General features: G+C 48.0%; 1 protein-coding gene across 3 annotated transcripts in view; it reads left to right on the forward strand.

Moving 5' to 3' along the window:
* The first annotated feature begins 15,417 nt into the window (after positions 1 to 15,417).
* Positions 15,418 to 24,022, forward strand: part of RASSF4 (Ras association domain family member 4) — a 36,556-nt gene continuing 27,951 nt past the window's right edge. For 2 of the 3 annotated variants that reach the window (XM_081240420.1, XM_081240419.1), the window contains exon 1: positions 15,462 to 16,493. The gene's annotated coding sequence lies outside the window, so the exon portion shown is untranslated. Of the gene's footprint in view, positions 16,494 to 24,022 lie in introns of all 3 variants that reach the window. The other variant, XM_081240421.1, reaches the window with a different exon arrangement.

Genomic DNA, 24,022 nt, shown 5'->3' on the forward strand with positions numbered 1-24,022 from the left:
ACTGAAATCTGACAATCCTCAGCCGTGAATGCCAACACACAGGACAAGGCGCCTGCTGTATGCAGGGACCACAGAGGCTGTGCCCTGGAGCCTCACACAGCACGGAGACATTGCTCTGCCCTGCTTGGTGACTGTTGGGAGGATAGGTGAGAGATCTATATTTGTTGAAAATGGGAGAGAAGAAAGGAAGAGCGGGAAAAGAGGGAAGACAGGAAAGTGGGCAGGCAGCAGGCTAGGTCTCTGCCACAGGGCCACGGAAATGACAGTTAACCCAGAATGAACAAAGAAAGATGAATCAGACACTCAGTTAAGGATGTGCAATATGCATTTCTACGAAGTGTTCTGTGGTCCATGGGATCGTTACAAGGCAGAGCAGACACATTATCCTTCATAGGCAATCTTAATTAATGAGAAATTATAATGCTCCTTCATTCGTGCGTGTGAGCAAACACCAGGGTTCTGTACAGCAAACCTTAGAGCACATGCTTTAAGGTCTAGATTAGAAACGTGTGCTCATTCTTGTACACTTTTCAACATTCCCTACAAGTTATTTTGCAAATGTATGGAAATAGCCAACCAGAAGCTTGTATCAGTTTGGTGCCTAAATGCAGCAGGTGTCCCAAACAAGCAGACTCCCCCCTGCAATAACCCAGTTCTTCTGTAAAACCAACTGAGAAAAGACATTCTCACAAGTCTTCAGAGGTGGAAGCAACAGCGTTGTTTCTTTAGCTGCCTCCGAGGAGGAAGTTCAGGATCTGAGAGTCACAGCTGGGGGAGAAAGAGTAATATGGAACATGGGTCTGGGTAGGTGGGGATGGCACCTGATTCTGAATGGGCCAGCTGTCCCAGGCTGGCCTGCTGTGCACAGAAGGAGTCCCAAGTAGGTAGGAGCCAGGGTCCCCACCTGTCACGTGGAGAGGAGGATACGATGGGCACAGACACCCTCCTGGCACAGGCCTCTGGGGGAACCTGACGGTCCTGCCCCATTCTCAGCCCAAATCAGCAGAGCTGGATAGGTGAGTAGGCTGCAGGAAGCAAACTGGGAAGCATAATGTCCAAGCTTTCAGACCCCATTTAATAAACACCTCTGCTATAGCATCTTTTGGGATGTGTCTTAGAGGTGCGGCGGGCATTGGGAGTTCTGGGTGATATGCGTGTGATTCTGAGACATCTAGGCTTCCTGGTGGCTGTCATCAGTTAAGGGAGGCTGCTGGGTATGCTGCATTAGAGGCTGAGGCGATTATGGGCTTACCTAGGTTAACAAAGTAAAGCTCTTCCACACTCTTATTGCTGACCCCACCCCCTCCCCCGAAAAAAATGTCTGGGTGAGATCATTCAATAGAACAGAGCCCTCATCTCTGTCAGTGGACCAGGCAAGAAAGTGACACCTTCCTCAAAAGCAGGCGACTACCGCATGTCTCCATTTGATTCTCAGCCCAAGACGCTACAACCACATCCTTAGCTACTGCTATCCCTGCAAATATGTAATGACACCCATCCTTGCTGAGAACCACAGACTAGAAGGGCTGATCTTGTTGTAGCCTGCCTTCCTTTTTCAGCAGAAGGCAGAGCAGATGTTGCGTAGACGTAGAACAGAGCTATTGGAAGTAGAGCCCTGGGCTGGGGATCGTTGAATCTGCCCTTAACACGTTGATTGACCTGGACCAAGCCCCTTCACTTCTCTGGTTTCAGGTTCCCCTAGTAAGTGGGAATAACAGCACTTCTCTCAGGATGGGTGCAATGAGTCCTCCAGGAAAGATGGGGAAAGTGCTTTTCAGATTAAAAATCACCCAAGTCGGTGTGAGTGCATGTTCCTATTGCTGTGGGGACCTCTCAGTGAGGAAGCCCCAAAGTAAGGAAACACAGAAAACATCACCAAGGCTTGTCTCCAGGGCAAGCCCAATGCAGGTCTCATATCCAGATTCTAGGGCTTGAGCCTGGAAAGGGTGTAGATACCACCCTCCAGCTTAGAGAGCCATAGTGGACCCCCAATCACGAGGAGCCACGCCCTGGGCGGTCACCCAGTGTTCCAATCTCTCTCCCACCGGTCCGAAAGGATCTTTTTAGTTTTTAAAATAACTTGATGGAGATATAATTCAAGTACCATAAAATTCACCAAAGTGTATAATTGAATGTCCTTTATTATATTCATGATCGACCTCACCACAATCTAAGATCACAACATTTTCATCGCCCCTAAGAAAAGCCTGTTACCCATTAGCAATTATTCCCCACTCCAATCCACTCCTATGCTAAGCAACCACTAATCTACTTTCTGTCTTTATAGATTTTCCTATTCTGGACATTTCATGTCAATCGGATCCTGTATTGTAAAATGTGGTCTTTTGTGACTTGCTTTATTCACTTAACATAATGTTCTCAAGGTTCACCCATGTTGTAACATGTATCTTTATTTTATTCCTTTTCATGGTTGTATAATAGTCAATTATATGGCTATACTACTTGTGTTTATCCATTCATCTGTTGATGGACATTTGGGTTGTTTCCATTTTGTGCCTATTATGAATAATGCTGCTATGAACATTTTCATGTGCAAGTTTTGGGGTGGACATATATATTCATTTCCTTGATATATACTTAGGGAGCGAATTGCTTGGTCAAGTGGTAAATCAGTGTTTAACTTCTTGAGAAACTGCCAAACAGTTTTCCAAAGGGGCTGCACCATTTTACCTTACCATCAACAGTGTATGAGGGTTCTGATCTCTTCACATCTTCACCAACATTTGTTATTGTCTGACTTTTTTATTATAGTCATTCATTAATTATGGTTTTGATATGCATTTCCCTAACGACTAATAGTTTTGGGCAACCTTTCATGTAATTATTGAACATTTATATATCTTCTTTGAGAAATGTCCATTCAAATGCTTTGCCTTTTAAAAAAATTGGGTTATTTGCCCTTTTATTTTGAATTGTAAGGGTTTTTAACATATTCTGGATACTAGAATTTTACCAGTTACATTATTTGCAAATATTTTCTCCCATTCTATGGGTTGTCTCTTCACTTTCTTGATAGAGTCCTTTGAAGCCTTTTATATCTCTTTGTTGCCTGATTTCCCTAGCTACCACCACCAGTACAACAGTGAATAGAACAAGAACAGATATCCTTATCTTGTTACTGATTCTTGGAGAAATCGTTCTTTCACCATTGAATATGATGATATCTAGGTTTTTTGTAGATGTCCTCATGAGGTTGAGGAAGTTTCTTTCTATTTCCACATTGCTGAGTGATTCTATCATGAAAGGTTATTCGATTTGTCAAATGCTTGGGACAATACTGTAATGTAAAGTGAACGCTGGAGGAAGAGGGAGCCCCCATGTTATTAGCCATCCCTGCCCAGAGTGGAGTGCCTGGAATAATTTCCAAGAGATAGAGCTGAGAGGGAATAAGAGAATGGGTAGTGGTTCAAATGCCATATACCCTCCCTGTTCTCACCAAGATTTAGTAGATTTTCTTGAATGAATTTTTCTCTGTTTGCTATATGCCCTTAGGACAATTGCCAGAGATTTTACATAATTGATACTTTTAATTTCCTCCAGTTAAATTGTTGGTTTGTAGGGAGAGTGTCCCCCGAGCTCCTTGCACTGCCAGGCCAGAAGTCTTGCTCCTAATTTTTTGTGCCATGACCATGAAGAAATGGGATGCATTGATGAGAACTTTGACCATCAAGTGCACAAGATGTAGGCTGGAGCCCTAGATCTGCTTTTCACCAGCTATGTGGCCAGAGCTCGTGTAACCCTTCTGAGCCTCCACTTCTCCATTTGTAAAAAGGAAATAATAAAAGTACCTACCTCCAAGAATTGACTGAGAGTTAAATATTATGTTATAGGTGAAGTAAAGCACCTGGTTGCTGGCAGGGACTCAGTAAACATCAGCTCCCTGGCCCTCCTGGTCCTTGAGTGCTCCTTTTTTGGAATGCGGGTGCCTACAGCCATTCTGGAATCTTTTGCCAGCTCCTTTCTGCAGGCTGCATGTTATTGTCTCGAAGTCCCACCTACCCTTTCAGCTCAGCCTCGAGCCAAAACCTTGCCAATGATATATATGACCTGGGAACAAGCTTGAGCCTCTTTTCCTGGTGTTCAACCCCATTCCACACCTCACTGATCTCTCAAAGGAAACATACTATTTGATATATCCAAATGGGAGAACCTCTTGCACCATCCCCTGGCTGCACAAAATGTCAAGCTTTCTCTGCAAACTGGTCAGTCATCCAGCCTGCATCTTCCCCTCAAAACCCTGGGATAAGCTGGAGATTAGAGCTGCTGTCCTGTCGATGGCAGGAAAAACTACTGCTCTTGGGAGACAAAGAGGGACTGTCCCCATTGGCTGGATAGGGGCTGCCCCCATGAGATCTGCCTGGCTGGTTATTTTATCATTGTCTGGAGAAGAAGGAAAAACTGGTAAGTCAAGACCTTTGCACAGGAGAGAAGGGAATTCAGAGAAGCCAAGTTTCATTTCAGTGGAACATGCTGTGAGTTTCACATTATGATAAGGGTGAAGACACTTTATAAAAAGAAGCTTCCAGGAGGCCAGGAGAAAGGTCCCACTGGGCTCTGCTGAGATTTGGGGCCTTGGGTCATTCCTCATATGTAACGTGAGAGAATGAGGTCATCTCTAAGGGTCCTGCCAGCTCCAAGCCTCAGGGATGCCCAGCTGGGCACATTAACAGGGAGTACATGCCCAGACTTCAGAGCAGGTCCAAGGAAAATCCAGTATTGAGTCTAAAGATAGGCTGTGTGGTTTTTGTTGTTGTTGTTGTTTTTAACAGCATGATCATCCGGGAAATTTGTACAACCTCTTAAGACAGAGATCTGGGGCAGCTGGGAGCATTAGAACTGCAGGAGTGCACTGATGTATACTGGGGCAGGGGCAAGAGCCCATCCAATGAAATGTTTACCACCTAATGGATATGGAAAGCCTTTGTGAGTCTCAAATCAAATTCGTCTTTGAAGAGAAGACGACAAGGGGCTTCCCTGGTGGTGCAGTGGTTGGGAGTCCGCCTGCCAATGCAGGGGACACGGGTTTGTGCCCCGGTCTGGGAAGATCTCACGTGCCACGGAGCGGCTGGGCCTGTGAGCCATGGCCGCTGAGCCTGCACATCTGGAGCCTGTGCTCCGCAACGGGAGAGGCCACAACAGTGAGAGGCCCACGTACCGCAAAAAAAAAAAAAGAAAGAAGATGACAAGTAAATAGGCAATGCCTGTGATGATTCATTTGTCCCTAAACAGCTGCTTCTGTCTGAGGCTGCGCATGGTACACAGTGGGGATGAGGGGGCCTGAAGCCCACGATTGTTTCAGTATCCAGTTTCCAGGAAACTCGGTGAGATGTTTGCTGCTCCCAATCGCAGGTTCCTCTTTCCAAAATGGAACAGATCTCTCCTTTCGATCAGCAGCACCAGTATAAACTTATAGAATAGGTTGCTAGGGACAAGAGTCCATTTAATTCAACAAATATTCATTCAACTCTTCCTGGTGGGCCAGGCACTATGCAAGGTGCTGGGCTAAAGGGGTGAGTGGAGCTTACTGTCTGACCCCATGGATGGAAGTGTGGCTGACATGAGGCAGTTATGTGTTACAATGAAATTGCAGACAATGTGCCACAAGACACGAATTCAGAGGGAGACCTAGGAAAGTAGATTTGTGTTGAGCTTCAAAAGAAGGACTAGAATATTACCAGGTATGTAATTGTCTATCCTGGGACAAGGGAAGCATGGCAAAGTCCATCAGAATCTGAAGCCAGTCGATATGTTCTCCATACATAACAAAGAAGATTTTTGTGCAGTACAAAAAGCGTAAGGCAGAGAGCCCTATCAACGACAAAGACAATAACAATGGACAGAAGCGAGACCTGAGTGTGTGCGGGGCATTCAGTGCTTTGCAGGTGCATCTCCTCTAATCCTCACAGCCTATGAAGCATGGTCTTTTACAATTACATGTCACAAATGGGAAATCATAGCACGGAGACTTAGTAACTTGCACACTGGCTCACAGCTAAAAAGCCGTAGAGCCAGTATTCATTCCAGACTCCGGAGCTGAAATTCTTTATATTTTAATATTTTTTTTCATTTTTATTTTTGGCTGTGTTGGGTCTTCATTGCTTCGCGTGGGCTTTCTCTACTTGCAGCGAGCAGGAGGTACTCTTCGATGCAGTGTGCGGGCTTCTCATTGCGGTGGCTTCTCTTGTTGAGGAGCACGGGCTCTAGGCACGTGGGCTTCAGTAGTTGCAGCACGTGGGCTCAGTAGTTGTGGCTCGTGGGCTCTAGAGCGCAGGCTCAGTAGTTGTGACGCACAGGCTTAGCTGCTCCGTGGCATGTGGGATCTTCCCGGACCAGGGCTCGAACCCATGTCCCCTGCATTGGCAGGCAGATTCTTAACCACTGCGCCACCAGGAAAGTCCCCGGAACCGAAATTCTTAATGCCATCAGCAGAGCAAAGTCTTAGATTGGCCACAGACTTCATCAGCCCATAGCCTTGACCACACCCCTTCCCCTGGGCCTCTCTCCCTTGTGTTTTGAAAGAGAAGGGTGTTGACCAAATGACCCTAAGGTGCTTGACATCTAAGTCACTTGAGACTGATTTTTCTCAGGGGTGGATGGAGGGGAGGAAAGGAACAGGGAGGGAGAAAGAAAGTTTAGGGAGCTCCGCACTGAGGCTGTGACTGTGTTTACCCCATTTTTCGCCCTGTGTTTGCATGCCCAGGAGCAGTTTCTATTCTGAGCATTAAACCCTCCCACACCAACACAGAGAGAGCCTGAACAGCGCCTGACTCCTGCCCCCAGCACGGTCAGCACCGTGCGGCTCACCCTGCCAGAGGCCGGCGCCTTTGGGGTTTTCCCTGGTGGCTGATGGGCCTGAGCCAAGCCTGGGAGCTGCGCCAAGCCCCGCCACGCAGCCCGCCTCCACGCCCAGGACAAAACTCCCAGCCTCAACAGGGTCTCCCCTGCCCTGCAGGTGAGAAGTGGCGAAGCAAACATCTCTGACACTTAGGGAGACCGCAGCAGCACCCAGGCTACCCTCTGGTTTCCCTCCAGAGGCCCGGGGCTCCTGCGGCTTCTGCTTGCTGGGCTCCAGTCCCTGGGGCTTATAAAAAAGGTCAGCAGAGACCAGCCAGCACAACCTCCCAAAGTCCTCTTAACTCCCCTGAGCCCAGAGTCCCCTGGCTAAGGCCCCCCAGCAGCCGGTGGGAGGTCTTTCTGGCCTCAGGACCCCACGGCCACTCTTCATTTCTCCATGGACCTTTTCAGTTCCCATTTCTCTGGCTTGGGCAGCCCCCTGTGCTCACAGCCAGGCCACTTTTCTCTAGTCAGCGTCCTCTCCCAGTTACTCAGAGCCTCCACCCCACCTACTTGGTGCTCAACAGAGGCCAGTACGCTCCTGACCTTCTCTCCGTCTGTTGTCCTCCCCTTCCCCCTTCAGACCTGGCTCACTCATCACAAGGCAGTGACTTTGCCCCCTGGAATGGGCTGGCCTTGTCTGCTGGGGCTTTGCAGTCAGGGCAGGCATTGGCGGACTTCTTCCCAGGGGCACTGTTGACCCCTTGCTTGCTGGTAGAGCCTGGATTTTCACAGCTGATCTATCTTCCTCCCTTCGGCCAGCCATGTGCTTCACCCTGCCAGTCACAAGGGTCCATCCTCTGCAACACACCCCTACCCCACTGCCGGACAGCAAGAAGTGAGAGGGGGATGGCCCAGTACCTTCTGGAAAAGGTTTCCCTGCTATTAAAATGACCCTGACTGGACGACACCCTTCCTCTCTTTCAGGTGAATATGGTCGTGACTGCTGAGAAATATAGGAACCATGTGCAAATATGAGGGGGAACTTAACCAATATGGTGAGGATGAGTGCAGAGATGAAAAGAACTTGGGTTCTTGAAAATGTCTTTGAGATACTGACTTAACCAACCATGGAACTACCCATTTTGGGGGCTTTTTACTGTGTGAGATAATAAAATTCCCTTTGTTTGGGTTTTTTATTCCTCACAGATGAAAGCATCCCATGTTAGAGTGTAACTTACCCACACCCTTTGCCAGGTTTTGCATAAAGAAAATGTCCTGTATCAACCCCAAATCTTTCTTTACCCGTGGACCAAATCAGGCCCTCTGTCTGCTTTGATAAATGAAGCTTTACTGGAACACAGCCATGCCATTCGTTTACAGATTTGTCTATGGCTGCTTCTGCTTGAGTAGTAGCAAGAAAGACAGCATGGACTACAAATAAGAAAATATTTACTATCTGGCCAACTCCTAGTTTACACTCAGTAGGCCAATAGAGAAGCAAAAATTCCTCAAAAATTGTCACAGATTGGGCTTCCCTGGTGGCGCAGTGGTTGAGAGTCCGCCTGCCAACGCAGGGGACACGGGTTCGTGCCCCGGTCTGGGAAGATCCCACGTGCCACGGAGCGGCTGGGCCCGTGAGCCATGACTGCTGAGCCTGCGCTTCTGGAGCCTGTGCTCTGCAACAGGAGGGGCCACAACAGTGAGAGGCCCGCGTACCGCAAAAAAATAAATAAATAAATAAAAAATGGTCACAGATTACATATAGGTACATGAAAACATGAAATCCCCAGGGAAGGAGGCACTGTCGTATCCTAAAGCGTCTCAAATGCCAAGCATCAGGCCACAACCTGCCACAGGGTCTGTCCTGAGAAGGACATGAGGGGATACAAGCTGTTGGTCAAACTCATGGGTTGTGATGGTTAATTTTCTGCATCCACTTGGCTAAGCCATGGTGCCCAACTGTCTGGTCAAACACAAGCCTAGACGTTGCTGTGAAGGTATTTTTTTTTACGTGGGATGAACATTTAAATCAGGAGACTCTGAGTTAAGCAGATTTCCCTCCATAATGTGGCTGGGTCTCATCCAATCTTAATGCCTTAAGGGAGCCTTAAGAGCAAAGACTGAGGTTTCCTGAGGAAGAAACAATTCTGCTTCAAGACTGCAACATAGAAACTCTGACTGAGTTTCCAGCCTGCTGGTCTGCAGCTTTCAGACTCAAGCCTGCTACATCAACTCTCACCTGAATCTCCAGCCAGCTTGGCCTTTCCAAAAGATTTTGGACCTGTCAGGCCCCGCATTCACATGAGCCAATTCCTTTAAACGAACAAACAAACAAATAAATAAATAAATCTCTCATCTCTACCTATCACGATAGGGCATACAATAACTATAATATAATGTAATATAATATAATATAATAATATAACATAATATATATTTCCTATTGGTCTGTTTCTCTTAAGAACCCTATTACACTGGTCATTCTAATTCTGTCCCAGCTGTAAGGCTGACATGTTAATTATTACAGTGAGAGAGAGTTTTCAAAGTGAAGAGCCAGAAATGATTCCTAATGGACACAAAATTTAAGAATTTTAGTAATGATATGGTGCCATCCTTTCTTAAACACCCAGGACCTTAGTTTATAGTTACACATTTGGGGAAGGAAACTTGGGAATGGACAGCCTCTGTCACATAAGGGGCTAAACAGAGGTGGCTTTGATGGCAGGTTCAGAGGTAAGGTCAACTCAGCTGAAACATCTCTTTAAACCCAGGGTTTACAGGTCAAGTCTGGCCAGCTTGCCCCTTCCCCACTGGGGATGTTTTACATTCCTTGGGAAGCTGCATGCTTAGAAGGAGAGGTAGAGGAGGCCACTCTTCCCTCCAGGACACAGTAGCAGCCACATTCTCTGGCTGGTGGGTCTCCCCAAAGTGCCTGAGGAAGATCATTTTGAAATTCACAACCCAGGAGCTGGACAAACGGCCCTTGTTTGTCAAATGCTCTGTGCTCTCTCAAGGTTCCTTTCTTTTCCATCCAGAAGGTCTCCACTTCCTTTGGCTGCTTAATATCCTGGCTTGAGGGAAGGTCTTAACACTTCTTAGTTCTCAGCCTTGAGCAGCAGTCAGTATCTTGCTATTCATAGAAATTCTGGCTCCTAAGCAACACCAGACTCTGTGTGGAGGGAAAGCCTTACTGAAGACATTCTCCTTTGAGAAGACTTGTCCTGTAAATCCTCCTGCCCTTGTACTGTTTCATGACCAGCCACTGTGTCCAGTAAATAGTCTTGCTCTTTGCTAAATGAATCAAAATATTAAAAAATAAACATAAAGTCATTTTCTACTATTAAAATCAGTTACAATGAAAATGCAGTTTGCTCAGGAATTTTGCATTGCCAGTTATTTTCATCTTATTTTTAAGACGTTATTAACTCATGGCCATTACAATATCCATTCATAATAATCGACTTTCTAGCAGCCCCACGTTGTCAGCATCCTCCAGGGGCATAGCCACATAGAAGGTGGAAGAATATATGAAATGCAGGTGAGTGGGGAGGTGACACGGGTCTCGGGGAGGCGCAGGAAGGCAGGGAAAATCCAAGCAAGTAGAGAGATGTCCTTTCCCTAGCCTTCTGATTTGTACTGTTGGATGAATGAACCAAAAAAAAGTATGTATGTCCAGTGTCAGGAAGATAGGGAGGAGGGGGTGAAGAGAAAGATCTTTGACTTATCAACAAACCAGACCTGTTTATGTTCTCTGTCTGTAGATGTTCATGTTCTCTGTCTGTAGATGTTCATGCCATCCTTGTCCTCATATATTTTTTTCGAGCAGATCTGGGGCCAATTTGCATCCTCTTCTCTGGACCAAGTGGAGAAGGGACTTGAGATAAGCTGTTATTCTTCCGCAGAAGGAAGTTTCAGCAACAGTCTTTAGCTATATCACCTTTTAAAGCAAACTCTCTTCCTCCTAGGAAACCCAGTGCCTAAGCACTTATTAGTTCTGCAGAATGGGATACAAAATGTTTTCCAAAGCATAACTTAAAGGACAAACAATATGTTGTGTGTGTGTGTGTGTGTGCGCGCACACACAGGCGCACATGCATGCCCGTTTAAGGAGAAGGCATTTACATGGCATATATCACTGGAATTTATGTCCATTTGGAGAATAAATTCTCATTCCCAGCCCACCTCTGGAATGGGTTGCAGAATTCCATATATTAACCTGAAGTTATTATATTTATGCTAACAAATGGAGTTAATGAAAACCATTTCACATAGGAAAGAAAGGTAGATGGTATGCAAATAATTTGAGAAATCATCTGAAAACTGAGGCAAATCTGCTGCATGTTAAGATCATGCAATGGGATGACCTTACTACTCAAGGATTCCACCAAAACGAATGGTGCAAGAAGCATTCTGTAAGTGGCCTCTTCCTCCCGATGGGTTTAATAAAACAGAGCCCATTAAAGATAAAGAAAAGACTGCTTGGTTTAAATTGGCTCTTACAGATCTCAATCAAGTACAATCATCCAATTGTTTTCTAAAGAATATACATTCAGAATCTGCAGACTTTTTGAAAAATTGCTTTAAAAACTCACTTGTTCAGAATCTTATGTTGGAGAGAGTAAAGGGGAAAAAGCATACAAAGTCATCCATAAAAGACCTTAGGCAATTAACCAGTAATTTTAATTCAAACTCCCCTTTACTGTTTTAAGGGAATGGCCTTGAAAATAATCTTCATTATTAATATTATTTATGTTAAAATACATAAGCCTATTTTTCCTTCAAGACACAGAGAAATCTAAATTGCATCTCAACAACATGTGATTATACCGAGTCATTTTCACGACTTGCCTCTCAAAGCACCAGAGGGAAGAAGGCAATTTCTCAGTCTTCTTGGAATGGTGCCCTACTGCCAAGAAGCTTCAAGCAAAAGCTGAGCAGAACACCCTGCCCCAGGGGCAGCCTTACGTGATGCAAGAAGTCACATGTGTTTGATCAGACTCAGGTTCCTTTCCATTTCCACACTTACAAATCAAATATAAGTTTATTCTCTGTGGCTCTTTCTTAGTTAAAAATGTTGGATCATGAGTGCTCCCATTTGGCTTTTTATGGAACTTACAAGTCAGTCTGGACTCTTCACAAAATAATAACTTTTCTAAAGACTTTCTGATGCAGGAATGCTATAAAAAATGAGACTTCCCAAGATAACAGGATAAATGCTCTATTCCCTTAATGGACGCCCAAAGGCCCCCTTTATTGGGATGATGCCCTGGGGGAAGTAGTCTTGCAGAAAATTCTGTGGCCCCAGCTTCCCTGAGGCCCTATCTTCGCATAGAGGTAGATATTGTTCTACTCTCATTCTCTGGTGGCACAAACATGACCACCAGGGCCACCAGGGGGAAAACCCAGATTCTATGTCCCCTTGGATGGGGTAATGAGCCTCCCTAAGTCTGTTTTCTTACCTGAATCTTGCAGAAAGGGAAAAAAAAATCAGTCCTACCCCAAATGTTGATTAAACACCTTGACATTCCAGACAGAGTCAATATCTAAGGAAATAGATATAATCTCCTTCCATCAAGGAGCTCATGATAAAAGAAATGAAATACACAGTGTGCCAGAAAATAGTATGCATGGGCCAGGGATGGGCATTTTAGATAGTGGGCCAGGGAAGACCTCAAAGAAAAGCAATTTGTGTAAAACCTGAAGGAGATGAAGGAGTGAGTCCATGCAGATGTTTGAGGGGAAAGCTTTCCAGGCTGGGGGAATAGCATGTGCAAAGTCTGAGAGGTGGGAGTGGGCCAGATATGTGGGAAGACGAGTGTGGTCAGAACAAAGAGAGGGAGGGGAAGTGGGAGGAGATGAGGTCAGAGAGGCAATAAAAGGGGCAAGGTCATCTAGGGGCAAGATCATCTAGGGAAAGTGAAAGTTAGCACACTATAGCCCATGTGACACATGTGGCCTATCCTGTTTTGTTAATAGTTTTATTGGAACCTCAGCCATGCCCTTTGATTTGCTTGTTATCTATGCATGATTTCGAACCACAACAGCAGAGCTAAGTAGCTGCAGCACAGAGCACTTAACCCACAAAGCCTAAAATATTTACTATCTGGCCCTTTACAGAAAAGACTTAACCAACCTCTGGCTTAAACCAATAGTGGTTTATTTTTCTCCATGGCAGGAAGTCTAGAGTAGGCAGTGAAGGCATTATGCAGCAACTCCATGATGTTAATAAAGACCCAGACCTCTTTTATCTTTGTGCTCCCCTAGCTTTAGTATGTGGACATGTTGTATCATAACCTCAAAATGGTTGCCAATGCTCCAGACATTACACATTTTCCACATTTGAGACAGAAAGGCAGGGAAAGGGGATATCTATCTGATCCTTCTATCAGGAAAGCAAAAGTTGTCTTCACTCTCCCCCAGCACACTTTTCCCTATCTCTTGGCCCAGAATTGGGTCATGTGACCACTTATAGCTTCAAAGGAAGCTGAGAAAGCCATGAAAAAGATTGTCAAGACTGACTTAGACACTAGCTTTCAACCTTTTTTGACTGTGGCCCACAGTGAGAAACACATTTTATATCACAGTCTATACACATAAATGAAACATAGTGCAAACAAAAGTTTCACAAGACACAACTTACGTTTACTATGTGTGCTATACACTGATATTTTCTATTTTTTTAAACACTAGTCATATCACCTACTAACTTAATTTCATGATACACTGTTGGGTTGTAAGTACAGTATGAAAAATATAAGTTGTCATGATCCTTCACCAGGGAGTAGCACATTGCTGCTCCAAACAAGTTGCTCACTCTTGCTCTCTCCCTCTCTGTCTCTCTCTCTGTCTCCCTCTCAACTATTTTTTTTTAAGTATTGTTGATTCACAATGTTGTGTTAGTTTCTGGTGTACAGCAAAGTGATTCAGTTATATATATATATATTCTTTTTCATATTTTTTTCCATTATGGTTTATCACAGGATATTGAATATAGTTCCCTGTGCTATACAATAGGACCTTGTTGTTTATCCATTCTATATATAATAGTTTACATCTGCTAATCCCAAACTCCCAGTCCATCCCTCCCCTATGCCCCCTTCCCCTTGGCAGCCACAAGTCTGTTCTCTATGTCTGTGAGTCTGTTTCTGATTCATAGATAAGTTCATTTGTGTCATATTTTAGATTTCACATGTCAGTGATATCATATGGTATTTGTCTTTCTCTTTCTGACTTACATCACTTAGTATGATAATCTCTAAGTCCATCCATGTAGCTACAAATGGCATTAGTTCATTCTTCTTTGATGGCTGAGTAATATTCCATTGTATATATTTACCACATCTTCTTTATCCATTCATCTGTCAATGGACACTTAGGTTGTTTCCATGTCTTGGCTGTTGTAAATAGTGCTGCTATGAACAATGGGTTCATGTGTCTTTTCGAACTCTAGTTTTCTCCAAATTACTGGATCACATGGCAACTCTATTTTTAGTTTTTTGAGGAACCTCCATACTGTTCTCCATAGTGGCAGCATCAACTTTCCTTTCTTTTCCTTTCCTTTCCTTCCTTTCTCTCTTTCTTTTTTCCAAAGAAGGGAATGGGTACTGGGTTGGCAACTAACCGTATACACAACACCCACCATAAGTGAGCTGCGGGTCAAATACAGTTCCATTGAATACTGAAGGAAAAGGTGATTCTCCTTCTGAAGGTACTTGATGATGGACACTCGTGGTCCATGTGAAATGCGGGTAGTAACACCCAACTCCCTATGAATATTGAGGGAATTGTGTGGGATCCCTGCTGTAAGGCACCTAGCGGAGTGCCTGACACACAGTGGGAGTGCAGGACACATCAGGGTGCTTCCTCAAAGCCCATCATCACTCCAGGCTAGTCCTGGCCCTGATGATAACATCAGCTTGACCCACACTCTCAGGTGCTGGAGGGCGCCAGGGTAATTGTATCTTACCTGGGTGCTATGTTTACTTATCCTATTGGGCATGAATGAATGCTCAGAAATTGAGGGCTATGTTGAATTTTACTTACTGTTTAAAAAAAAAAAAAAACTTTTTGAAGCACCCAATTTTTGTCCTCAGCTTTGAGGATCAGACCTTTGGGCTCTGCAGGAGTGGAGGTCCCCAACCACTGGGCTGACCTGAGCTGGCAGAGGATGGGCCACTCTTCACGAATTCATGTCAAGGCAGAGCTGAAAGATCCCTACCTGGCCTGGTCATCTTTAGCTCCCTCATTTTTACAGGTAGGGAAACTGAGGCCAGAGTGATTGCAACATGGCAAGGTCATGCAGGAAGCAGATGGTAGAGACCAATCTCTTTACCCCAAATCCAGCAGCCCTAACAACAACGATTAGCCCAGCCTCTCTCAAGTGGGGTCCAGGGGCTCAAAGACTCAAATCCCAGGCTGATTTTTGCCTATGTGGGCACCTGCATTTTTCTAAAAGGTCCATATCTGATTCTAAAATGGCCATGTGACTGTAAAAAGATTAGGAAACACAGATTGAACGAAAGTAAAATGATTCACGTTGGGGGAGGGAAGGGGACGTCCCGAGGTCAGTCCTGGGATAGCGATATAAAACAGAAATTGCAGTTGTCTCCATCAACTCCTTCCCCTTCCCTGCCACCCCACACCCCAGAGTCACTGAGCTGTTCTGAGTTCCCCAAAAGGCCTGTGCTCTTCTGTCCCCTCTGCCTCTGCACAGGCAAATCCTCCTCCAGCAGCCGGTAACCGGCAGAGAAGTTTATCTCCTCTTAATCATCAGAGGATCTGATTTCTTTTTTTTTTTACAAATGAGATTTTATTTTATTATTTATTTATTATTTATTTATTTGTTTATTTATTTGTTTATGACTGCATTGGGTCTCCCTTGCTGTGCGCGGCCTTTCTCTAGTTGCGGCGAGCGGGGGCTACTCTTCTTTGTGGCGCGCGGGCTTCTCATTGCAGTGGCTTCTCTTGTTGCCGCGCGCGGGTTCTAGGGTGCGTGGGCTTCATAGCTGTGGCACGCGGGCTCAGTAGTTGTGGCACACGGGCTCAGTTGCTCCGCCGCATGTGGGATCTTCCCCGACCAGGGATCGGACCCGTGTCCCCCTCATTGGCAGGCAGATTCTTAACCACTGCGCCATCAGGCAAGTCCAGGGTCTGGCTTTTTAAATGGAGTGGAGCTCTAAGAGGCCACAGCAAGCAAACAGCCGGACTGCACACAGGTGGCCCTTGAGCAAAAACTAACATCGCTCAGGTTCTACTGATAACCTCCTCTTTCGTGACAGGCACACTAGTCATTGCGGGGCCCGCACAGCGACCTTTGTTGGAAACCCAAGGATGTCCTTTCCCCCAGGGTCCCTGTCCTTGTTCTGCATACCGGACCCTCCCGACCGAGTCGGGGCTGCTTCCTCTGCGAGTCTCCAGGCGCCCTCTGTGTAGTCCGGGGACACCCCGCAAAGCAGACGTCCCAAACCTTCCCCGAGGCCCCTCTGACACCGCCTGGAGTGGACCCTCCCCGCGGTGCCCGTGGCTGGGCGGGCCGCACAAGGTGACGTGACGCCATTGGCCGGCGCGGGGCGAGGGGCGGGGAGGGGCGGGCCTGACGCTCCAAGCCCCGGAGCAGTAGGCGCTGCGGATGCATCCCCGGTGACTGCGAGGGCAAGGCACCAGCAGCGGCTTCTGGACAGCGCGATGAGTGGACGGTGAGTGATGCACGGGCGAGAGAGTTCGGGGCGTCCACGGAGCGCCGACCTCCGCCCACCGCCCGAGCCCAGGACCTTCCCAGCCAGGGGCTCCGGAGTCTGGACACTGGTGCCCTTGGGCTGCCGCGTGCAAAGTCCCCTCCCTCTGCCAGCCTGGCGTATTGCGGGCCTCGGGCCCAAGGCTAGGAGTGAACACTGCGCCAGGCACCTCCTCCAAGGAGAGGGCACTTTAGAAGCTAAAATCTGAGCACAGCAGGTGTGTGCGCGGCAGCAGGCTACATCTTTGCCCACCTTGTCTCTCGCCTTGGCCAATATCCTAGAAGCATTGATCTTAGAATTGGGGGGAGAGGCTCGAAGTGCCTCTGGCACAATTCTCAGATTTCATGGATGGAAGACCATGAGCACCAAGATAATAGCAGAAGCAGGGCCTCACAATTGCTATTTATAGAGGATTTGCCTTGTTCCCAGACTTGTGCTAAGAGCTTTAGCACAATATGCCACCTACTTCTCACAGCCTTGATACTTTCATTATCCCCATTTTCAGATGAGAAAACTGAGGCTTTAAGAGTTATGGAATTGTCCAGTTTTACCTAGATGAGTCAGTGGTGGAGTCAGGATTTTAACCCAGGGCTCGTTGTGCCAGGTCTCATTCATTTCACCCACTGACCTCAGAGCTCACCCTGCCAGCCACTCTGCTCACCTCCGTGCTCCTGACTGTGTCCTGCACTTCCCACTCCAAACAGATGCCTTTGTTTTTATTCATCTGGCACAGGCCTGGGGGAGTGAGGGCCTTCTCTCACACCAGGATCAGTGCCAGGCCAGTGCCAGTGTTTTCTTGAAACACTGAAAAGAGAGCTGTGAGTAATCCCACTTCACAGAGGAATTAAATAGGGTCACAACAGGTGAGGGCTGGGATTCTGGAATTTTAGCCCAAGCAGGTCGGACTCCAAAGCTATGTACTGGCACTTGCAGGAAGGATCCTCACTGGCGTCTCTCTAGTTTAACTGCTCACGGCACAATCAAGATTTGTTTCCAGAAGCCATGAGTAAATATTAACTACAGCTAAAATGCCAATCTGCCTGCCCCACCTTCCCTGAGTAATTCCTGAGCTGCTGCCAGTAGGGTGGGAGGTGCTGAGGGGGCGGGGGGGGGGGGGGGGCGGTACTGGGGAGGGAGAGGAGAGGAAGGGGAAGGGAGAGAAGAGAAGATGAATGCCTTAAACCTAGGTCAAAAAATTGCTGGCTAAGAAGTTGTAATGGGGTGTGTTTCAACACTGTCGGTACGTTTTCATTAGTTTTTGTCATTATTCCCTCTGTGTGTAGTGCCTGTGGTTCGAGACTTTACAGGGAAAGTGAGATTGAGGCCACAGATTAAAGTGTCAGTGTGAAAGCCGGGAGGTGGGACCATATTTCCACCATGAGACTCCAGCAAGTGGCCTGGAGGTCAAGAATAGAGTGAAGTCCAGGGTCCCCCCGGGTGAGGGTCAGCTGGACAATGACCCATAACAACAGAACATGAACAGAACTCAGGCATGTGTTATAGCTCAGGTCCTGTAATTGCAAAGGCTCAAAGGGGAGACTCTGATTACCAGAAAGCACTCTGGACTTGACCCTGGTTTTGAGAGTGAACTCAGCCAGATGCTGTGGCTCACAGATGCTCCTGCTGAGGACTGTCATCCTCTCTGAGTCCCAGGTTCCCATCTCCAGAGCCTCACTGTCTCTCTGGAGACCCTGACTCCCACTGTGACCTCTACTGGGAACTTCTGTTTATCATGGGTGAACCCCATATGAGGCCCATCTTACCTGTTTCCTCATTCATCTTCACAGCAGTTAGTGATTCAGCTAATGAGGAACCTGAGGTTCAGAGAGGGAAAAGGGACTTGCCTAAGGTCACACAGCTAAAGAATCCCAGAGCAGAGCTTTAAACCCAGATCCTTGCAAAGGCTGGTGGTTATTCTCTCACAGAGTGCACTGAAGAAAATATTTTCAAATTGTTTTAAAGTAAATCAAAATCAAATAGGAAGTGGCTGCACTTCCCGAAGCTTCTGCAGTTTTGTCACTCTTGTTAAAGGGGAACTTGCAGTTTGCTCAGTCTCCTTTTCTGGATGTCTGACCTCCTTCCCCAGGATGCACTGCTTAGAGAGATTTGGAACCCCCTTCCCTTGCCTTGCCTGACCTTGGGGGGTGGAGTCGAGGGTGTCATACAGCCCCATAGCCAAACAGCTAGGAAGAGACCTAAAGACACTCCGGTCCAGCTGCCAGTACAATCCTGGCTAAACTGAGGCCCGAGAGATGTCACAGCACGTTGAAGTCACATGCCAAGCTGATACCCCAGCGAAGCTCATACCCAGACTTCTCTCTAGTATGTCCCTTTGCCTCCTCTCCCTTGCTGCGACACATTTCAGCAGAAGTTCTTAACCTGGGACCTGCAGATCCAGGAGCACATGAGCAGGGGCTTACTGATCCTCCTGCAATGGTGTGCAAATTCAGCCTGTGTATGTGTGCACACTCATGCACACACGGGCATTTTTCTGGAGACAGTGTGTTAAGCTTTCAGGAGACTCCAGAGGGCTCCATGACCCAGAATATTCTGAGCCGTACCGTGTCTCACAGGAAACCATCTCCAGCAGCTGCCTGGAGCACACAGGTCTGGTGCAGTGGGTAGCGCTGGTGGGGGGATGGGAGGACGTGGGGGACGAGGAGAGGCAGCCATTTTGTGCACCCAGTGCAGCCCTGCAGCAGCTGGCACTTGGCCCTTGGAGGGCCTGCACCTCTGGCTCCAGGCCATTGGGATATTAACCAGTGGTCATTCTGAGTACCTGTTTGGCCCAAAAAGCATAGCTGAGAGGATTCCTTTTTTCCTAGACCTCTTCTTCCATAGGCAAGAGCTAAGCTCAGTCTGGGGAGGGAGAATCCCGTGGGGCCAGGGAATATGTGTGTAAGGGGGAGCAGTAGGATAGGAAATGCTTTCTTGCCCCAGGGTGCCAGGCCTTGAAAGCGAGGGCAGAAGCCAGAGACCTGGCTGCAGGGGTCTGGGTGCAGCACCGCCTCTAGGGGGCGACTGTCAGAAAGCTGTGAGGAGGGCCAACCTGCCTGGATGCAGAGAGCCAGGCTCTTCAGAGGAAGAGCAATGGTGTCAGGGGGCCTGGTGCTGGGATAGGCTCAGGGAGAGTGTTGATGGAAGCCCAGGACCTCGAGGGTGGGGAGGATACAGTAAAGGTGAGCTGGGGTCAGGGGGTAGACCGAGGGGAAGGTGGCGATTGGAGGTGCTGGGTGGCTCTGCAGCTGCCGTTCCTGCTCTCCCTCGACTCCAGCTGGACTGTGCACAATGTCCCCCTGGGCTTCCAGCCATCAGGGCTGGGGCAGGGAGGGTGTGGCCAAGCCCAGGGGGTGAAGGTAGAGGAGAGAGGAAGGGCAAGGACAGCAGCGTGGAAGGGGATGGAAGCTGCAGCTGCTGCGTCCCTGCCCGCCATCCGCATCCCAACAGCTGGCTTTCTCGGCAAAAATACATTGCCAAGGGGTGGCCTGTGTCTGGCCAGACCCCCTCTCAGAGGCAGCTGGTACCAGCAGGCACTACAGCTTCTTCCCTGGCCAACCTCCTGCCATTTGCCGGTTAACAGGTGCTAGCTAGGGAGGGCCCATGTAAAGGTTCATTGTTTTCTGCGCCACCTTCCTGCTGGCCCTGGCTGGCATTTGAAGGTTGCAGCCATGGGCTGCAGAGCAGGAGACTCAGGCTTCAAAGGAATGCATGGCAGTGTCACCAGCACCTGCCCTTTCCCTAGGAACCTCCTACCTCCTTCTGGTCTGAGCAGCCTGGGCTGAGAGGCTCCCAGCTGTGCCCCACAGGCTCCGCCCTCTTTCTTTGACTTGCCATGTCACGGTCTTTACATATTTGATTTTAATCCTGCCTAAAGAAGAACTTCAGAGTCATAATTTTGTAAGATGTTAGAACAGAGTTTACCAAGCACTCAGATTTCACAGACATCCTCAGAACGTTTTAATTTGGATGCCGATACATTTTCCATTTTGCCGAGTTAAAACAAAAATGACCATCTATCATTGCCACTATTTTATGAAAGAGAGGGCATCGTAGGACTAAAAAGTAGGCAGCACATCGTCTTGAAATAAAAGGCTTTCGAATGCAGTGGATGTAGCTTCATGAAAACGCCACTGCGTTAGCTTTCTTTTTCTGCTTCTGCCATTAGCCAGTAGGGAGTGGGCTGTAGTGATGGCCTGAGGAGCCGCAGAGCTGCCTTCTCCCATAATAACCAGCTCCATGACCCCAAAAGAGGAAAGATGGGCCGCAGCTTTAAAGGCTTCATTGTCCTTTGTCCCAAACCAAAGGCCAGGGACAATAGCGAGGGCAGGCAGCGGGCCCACTGTTCTCAGCAGCCCCTCCTCACGTCTGGCAGAGCAGCTGCTGAAGTGGAAAGCGAAAACAATCCACTGCCTGTTCACTGGGACAGGTAACCATGGCTGGCTTGCTGCCCTGGGGCCCCTCCTCCTGGGGACAGGGAGCCCTGGCGCAGCCTGAGTCCTCGGATTGGGGACAGAGCCTCCTCCAGCCAGGGAAGCAAGTGTGGAGGCCTGAGCTCTGTGCCCTGGGGCCTGGGGGAGGGGAGCAGGCTGGGACAAGGAAGACTGGGCTCCCCAGAGCCACAGGGCTTGGCCTGCCCAGCTGCACCTGTCACTTTGTGCTTTGCAGCCTGCGCCTGGGTGGTGGGCCAGCCCATCCTCTCCCCGACTGCTGCTTCAACCAAAGCAGCCCCGCTTTAATCCGTTTGTGTGTTAAGCTTCTCCTAGGGCTTTAGTTAAAGATAGGATTGTCCTTTTTTAAAAGGTAGAAAAACATTCCACTGAAGATTCATTAAGTCCTGCCCAATGCATGAGGACAGTGAGTGTTTAACGGGAGGTTTCAGGAACACGCTCCAAATGGAGAGAAATCTCAGTTGGCTTTCTTCCCAGGGTCTGTGTGTCCGCTGTGCCTCAAAGCTCTCTCATTCAGGTTACCCCCAGGATGCCTCTCAGGTACACATGCAGCTCACTTGAGAACCGGACAAGACACTGGGAGTATCAAAATCAATGAAAACCTCCTCTACCTCCAGTCGGGTAAAGGAGGCACAAATGCAGTGCTGGCATTGGGAGGGGAATTCTGAGAGTGACCCCAGAGCTCAGGTCTGGAACACAAGGAGATGGAGGTGTTGCCAAGTTGGGGTGGGGCGATGGGACACGTGAGAACCAGAGACCACGAGACTGGCTTCGGGCCATGCACATGATGAATGTCAGAGGACACAGCAGTATGTGGTTCTCTCAAAGAAGAGATTGTTTTTCTATAGAGCAAAGTCTCCCCCCCTGTAAGGCTCCGACCCCGCCCGGCAATTTGAAAGAGCCCTCATTCGTTGCCTCCCCCCAGCCTTGCTCACTTATCTCCTTCCCTCACCTGGGATGGTGTACCCCATTCTCTCTCCCTACCACATAAGCTGTTTACCCTATGAGCCACCTTCTCCTTTCCCTTTGCTCTCTGCAATCCAGGACCCTTCTGCACTCTCCTCCTGATTCCCTCTGAGCTGTCTCCCCCAGCTGATGTCACCCAACTCCAGCTGGAGACACTCGGCTCGTTGGTCGTGTCCTTTAAATAAGCAGGCTCTTGAGGGTAAAGCATTCCAGAAGGCCATTGCAGGGAGCCTCTCCTGTGTTACTCAGCACAGTATTATCCAGAGCCCTAGGCAAAGCCGCGGATGGGGCTCCCCGCCATGCACCTCACCTTCAACCAGAGCAGCCCCTTTAATCTGATTTGCATAACTGTTGCATTTGAACAAAGAGTTCTACAGTTGAGAAAATTTCTAACTCATTGGAGATCAATATTCTCATTGTACAGATGGGAAAATCAAGGCCCAGAGAGGAAAAAGCATGCAACTGAAGCTACACGGGTCTTTAGCAGCTCCCAGCCCAAAACACTTTAAGAAACATCTTCTATTAATAACTAATCACTGCTTGATATAGAGAATTCCACTTGTAAGTGTCCCTACTAAATAGAGCAAAATGGGCATATTCCTCACATGCTTTGGGAGAAAGACAGTGTTATAAATGGAGTCATGTCATGCGTCAGCAGTTATACACACACACACACACACACACACACATATACATACATATATATATTCATTTTAACTTTATTATTTACTGAATTAGTCAGGATAGCCTAGGTTATGCTGCAGTAACAAATCCCAGAAACACAGCAGAGGTTTATTTCTCTTTCCCAGTCCATATTCGTTGTGGATTGGCAGAGGCGTCCGGTCCGCAGAAGCAATCTGGGACCCAGGCTGACCATCAAGAAGCTGTACTTACTGGGACATGTGGCTTTCTGGGTCACCACAACAGGGAACAAGAGAGCCACAGGGTCATGCATTGGCTCAGATGCACTGGCCTGGGCGTGACAACAACACTTCTGTTTGCAGAGCTAGTCACATGGCCCCATAGCTGCAGGGGGCTGGGGAACGGGAGCTATCATGTGATCATTCCAGGGGCAGTAATTGTCTCTACCACAGTCACCCAACTTTAAACAGTAAAATGTAGCCCATAAAAATCCAGATGTCTGGCTTCTCGTGAAACACCAGATCTGCCCCTCTGGAAGAGGAATGTGTCCCCAAGTCCCCTGACCAGTGTCCCTCAGCTGAGTCACTTCCCTGGCCCCTGGAGACTTTTGCATGATTTATTCCAGCTGTGTATGCACAACTCTGGAAAGTTGACTTTGGGGGACCCCATGAGGCTTTCTGTATTCGTCCAATGATTTAACAGCCATTTGCGGACCTCCTGCAGCGTCCCAGGCTTGCACTCCGCGCTGGAAACAAGTGGTGAGGCAGAAAAGCAACATCCCAGCCACACCACCCTCCTCCTCTCCTGGGAGAGTCCAAACAAGAGGCCGGCCCTGCAGGGGAGAGCTAAGAGCAGGAACTAGGCCAGAGAGGAGCTGTTGCTGCTACTGCTGCAGAAGGGGTCTGCTCCGGCACGGGCTTCCTGGCGAGCGACGGTTTAGGGTGTAGGACAAGGACGACGCTGGGTTCTGAGCAGAGAATGGCTGTAAAAGCCCAAAGGGGAGGGCTTCCCTGGTGGCGCAGTGGTTGAGAGTCCGCCTGCCGATGCAGGGGACACGGGTTCGTGCCCCAGTCCGGGAAGATCCCACGTGCCGCGGAGTGGCCGGGCCCGTGAGTCATGGCCGCTGAGCCTGCGCATCCAGAGCCTGTGCTCCGCAACGGGAGAGGCCACAACAGTGAGAGGCCAGCGTACCGCAAAAAAAAAAAAAAAAAAAAAAAAAAAAAAAAGCCCAAAGGGGAGAAAAAGCATAGAACCCATTAGGGGAACTGTGGAGCTCAGAGCAGGAAGTGGGGGGAGTGGAAGAGAAGCTGGCTACAGAGGAAGGCAAGAGAAAAAACCATCTCTTGTTATTTCTGGGTAAATCCAGCCCTTCCCATTATGAGCTTGCTTAAAGCAAGACAGTTGTGTCATGGACCCACAGAAACAGTGTTGACG

This window comes from Mesoplodon bidens, assembly GCF_964165515.1.
Source record: "Mesoplodon bidens genome assembly, chromosome: 1".
In the NCBI taxonomy this organism is placed as follows: domain Eukaryota; kingdom Metazoa; phylum Chordata; class Mammalia; order Artiodactyla; family Ziphiidae; genus Mesoplodon; species Mesoplodon bidens.